The following is a 4,722-nucleotide window of genomic DNA, read 5'->3' on the forward strand; positions in this document are numbered from 1 at the left end:
GTACACACATACAGACACGTGTACATACGTACATGTATGCATACATTGTGTGTGTGTGTGTGTGTGTGTGTGTGTGTGATTCACCAAGGTCTCTTTGCACCACGGTCTTGGATCACGTGTTAGACTCGTGATCGTCAGCAATTAATCTCGCGTTTGAAAGCTCAGAGCTCATGTATGGCCCGATCTATGGGTAATAATGTGACCTTACACACACACACACACACACACACACACACACACACACACACACACACACACACACACACACACACACACACACACACACACACACACGAAAATATCCTTGCCCAGAAGAGTTGAAGTACCGGCTCATAGAGCAATGATGCTGATTTTTTTCATCAGCACTGCGAGACTCGAACTCGTATCACTTGAAAAAGCTGTCGAAGTCGATATCGCTAGACCGACTAGCCGTGTGTGTATGTATGTGTGCGTATGTGTGTGTGTGTGTGTGTGTGTGTGTGTGTGTGTGTGTGTGTGTGTGTGCGTATGTGTGTGCGTGTGTGTGATTCACCATGATCTTGGATCACGTGTTGGACTCGTGATCGATATTTATCAACCTCCCGGATGAGAGCCCAGGGCTCGTATGACCGATCTATGGGTAATATTGTGAACCTACACGCACACACCTCCATCTCCCCGCCCACGAGAGTTGGAGTAACAACCCACACAGTGATACTGAAATTATTTCAGCCCTGGGCGGGAGTCTAAGCCGGACCGTCGTAGTGGCAGGCGAGAACTCTAACCACCGCGCCACGAGGTTGTGTATTTTGCGTGCGTGTGTGTGTGTGTGTGTGTGTGTGTGTGTGTGTGTGTGTGTGTGTGTGTGTGCGTGGACTCGTGCCCGACAGCTATTTCCCTCCCGTAAGAGAGCTCAGAGCTCGTATGACCGATCCATGGGTAATGCTGTGACCTTAAACTTACACCCCCAACTCCCCGCCCACGAGAGTTGAAGTAACGACTCGAAGCGCAGCGATACTGAAATTATTCCAGCCCTGGGCAGGATTCGAGCATGGACTGCCGTAGTGACAGTCAGGGAATCTACCAACCGGACCACCGCGTCGTGTGTGTATTCACTTGGTCTATGGATCACGTGTTGGACTCGTGATCGACAGCTATTTCCCTCCTGGAAGAGAGCTCAGAGCTCGTAGTACCTTTATTTTGCTACTGCTATGACCTTTCACACACACAAACACACCCAACTCCCCGCCCACGAGAGTCAGAGTAACGACTCGAAGCGCAGCGGTACCGAAATAATTTCGGCCCTGGGCAGGATTCGAACCTAGAACTGCGGGCCACTATCGTGGTAGTTCAGTGCTCTACCAACTGCGCCACCGAGTCTGTGTGTGTGTGTGTGTGTGTGTGTGTGTGTGCGTACGTACGTACGTACGTGTGTAAACTTCGTCATCCCTCCTCACTAATTAAGGGTCATCAACCTATATTCAGTGAGGGCGGGCTTTTCTTACCCCGAGGGAAAAATCCATTTTCTCTCCTTTTCTCGAAAAAAAATTCCTTGCATCCACTTTTACTCAATATATACGCTCATCTCTTCTTGGTAAATATACATGACTCAAATTCATCTTCATACTCCTTCTTTTCATGTTCGTTTTTCCTCCACTTTCAACCTTCCAACATAGGGGCTATCATACTGTGCTATTTTACCTTCAACATCCTACCTCCAACCTCCATTTGAATATCTAGAATATGAATTTGCTTACAGAAACCTAGACTTCTCTAAGAACCTTTCAACAGTTTGTCTAACATTCGTATAGGTTTACATTCTCTTAGTTCGTCTTTCAGGTTTGCTATACATGGAAAGATAATTTCATATTTGGAGATTTGAAAAATAAAATAATGTAACTGAACTGTTGGTGCTGGTGAAGCCCATGGAAGCCCAGTGTGATAACCCCCCCTTCTCTCTCTCTCTCTCTCTCTCTCTCTCTCTCTCTCTCTCTCTCTCTCTCTCTCTCTCTCTCTCTCTCTCTCTCTCTCTCTCTCTCTCTCTCTCTCTCTCTCTCTCTCTCTCTCTCTCTCTCCCTCCCTCCCTCCACGTTCGTCCGTTCTCTACATTCATCACTCTTGTATGCTGTTTTTCTGTCTCTCATAGCCTTCCCAATTCTATACATCATACCTTTGATGACCATTGTTGACCTATTATGCATTATAAATTGTCCGCAATTTTTATACCACAAGCAGTATACCACAACTTTATACCACATACAAGATACCACAATTTTTAATACCCTCACACTTTATTGCTCCTTTTTTTTAAGTTAAATTTGTTGTCCTTCATGTTTCCATTTAGCGTCCGTATAACGTGCTGTTTTTCTAATCATCGCAATTTACTCTTATTACACAATATTCACCTTTCAGACAATCCAGCTTCATTATAATTTCAGGTCAATAAGTTATCCTTGTCCATATTCAGTGTACGTACATTGTACTGTTTCTTTAATTCTTGTTGCCTACTCTCCTTAGAACATAAGAATGAGACTCCAACAGACCATACGGCCTACACTAGGCAATTCCATGTCCCTTACCACCCATAATCCCCATTCATAGTAATATAATCTCTTAAAACAGACAATTTTAGTTTCAACGCCTACTACATGTGGGTAAACCAGTTCTTGCCTATTTCCTTCTTAGATCTGAATGTGTGTGTGTGTGTGTGTGTGTGTGTGTGCGTGCGCGCGCGCGTGTGTGACCTCTATTATTATTTCAGGTCAATGAGTTTTTCTTGATGTTCACATTTAGCTTTTTATATAACAGTAATGGACCTACGTTGTGTTTACCGTACTCAACTCTGCTATAGCCGAAACCTTCTCTCTCCTAAAAGCATTTTTGGGCTTCCAAGGCTCTTTCGCCAGGCCGTTCAATGGCTGCTCCGTTTTCTCATTCCTTCCTCTTCCCGTTTTCCGTTTCAGTCCTCCATTCCGTTATATCCGTGTTCAAGTACCTGAGATTCTGATTTCAACGTATTCTTTTCATTCCGAGGTCTAAGTTTATTGACTTTTTTTTTTTCTCTCAACCTTACGGACTTAATTCAGATATTCAATTTTATCTTTTTTTTTTCCTTTATCCTCCGTTATATCTCTGTTCAAGTACTTGAACATCTGATATTTGTGTGTTCTTTTCATTTCTATCTTCAACCTTGCGCACTTAATTTTGATAATCCATTTTATCTTTCTTTTTTCCCATATTTACTAAGTGATACGTCACTAATACTTGTTCGCTGGCGGAGCTTGTTAGAGAGTCATTACGTGCGGCGTAGATTGATGGGATGGTGGTTCGAACCCTGCCACCGATGAAATTGGAGCAAGAGGACGGTTAATTAAATTCCACGAAAAAGTCCTATGTAAGGGGCACCATCCTAGCCTCTTGATAGGGGGAAGTTTGATATTAAACTAAATTGATCCTCAATCATCACTAATACTTACAATATTCATTCTCTATTTCGTTTTATCACAATGGCATCTGATATTTCATAACAGGCATCGGTCTTGTAAGAAGTAAATATGTAATATTTTAAATCTCTATCTTCCTCCACTACGTGATATTTTATGACAAGCAAGACTCTTCAGTTATGAATTCCCTTCAACCAAATCCCTTCAGCCTCGTTTTATTGCAGCATTTGCAAAACAAAGGGAAAGATAAAAAGTCAACTGATACGTAAAAACACAAGAATGAAGGAGACTGCAAGAGACCATAAGCCCCATACTTGGCAGTTCTATGTCCCTTCCCATCTGATCCCTGATCATAAATCTAATTTGATCTCAAAACAACAGTGGCAGCGCCAGGGGGGGGGGCTTGGGGGGGCTTTAGCCTCCCCAAAAAAGTGGCCAGCCCCGCCATTAGCCCCCCCAACTGAAATGAGCAAATTGAAAATCTAAAACGCTCATTGAAATAATTTTATTAAGTGGAATCTTTAATTGCCAGGGCTAAAGATTTGTCAGCCATCAGTGCTAGCCCTACCATTAACCCCCTCCCCTTCTGAAATGAGGATAATATATGTGTATTATTATATCACCATTAGCCCCCCAAAAAATTTGCTCAGCCCACCTTAGCCTCCCCAACTAAAATTCCTGGCACCGCCGCTGCAAAACGACCAATTGTTTTATCACTCACCACATGGTTACTAAGTCTATTCCATTCGTTAACCAATCTATTCGTAAACCAGTTCTTGCCTGTTTCCTTTTTAAACCAAAATTTGTCATTCTCGTAACTCACTCTCCCACTCCCACGACGTGGGAAGTGAGAAACCCCTGGTAGGGCAAGCCGCTGGGTTTTTAAGCCGATGTTTGGGTCGCCTCCCCACCTGGCCAGGGCTGTCGGGAACCAACGCAGGAAGACTGAGGCGGGTCTCGGGAATCGAACTCACGACCACCTGCTCGCGGGTGCTTCTGCCCTTATCATGCCTTTAAGGGGTTATGGGGTTATCACATTAGGCTATTTTCCTCCAATCTCCGATTAATCGACGATACCGCCCACCTTCAGCACTTTTTCCGCCGTGAAAATTCCATGACAAACTATTTTGTTCCTTGACAGAAATAAGTAATGTCTTTTGATATATTTGAGGAAAACTATTTTCCTCCAGTATATCAGATTCTTTACCGAAAGTTTCGGGGTGCAAATCTGCTCCAACAGTCGGAAGAAAAGTAGCCCAGTGTGATAACACATTTATAGGCAAAAGATCCCGATCGGTTC

This window comes from Oratosquilla oratoria, chromosome 17, assembly GCF_046742065.1.
Source record: "Oratosquilla oratoria isolate Oo_2021 chromosome 17, ASM4674206v1, whole genome shotgun sequence".
In the NCBI taxonomy this organism is placed as follows: domain Eukaryota; kingdom Metazoa; phylum Arthropoda; class Malacostraca; order Stomatopoda; family Squillidae; genus Oratosquilla; species Oratosquilla oratoria.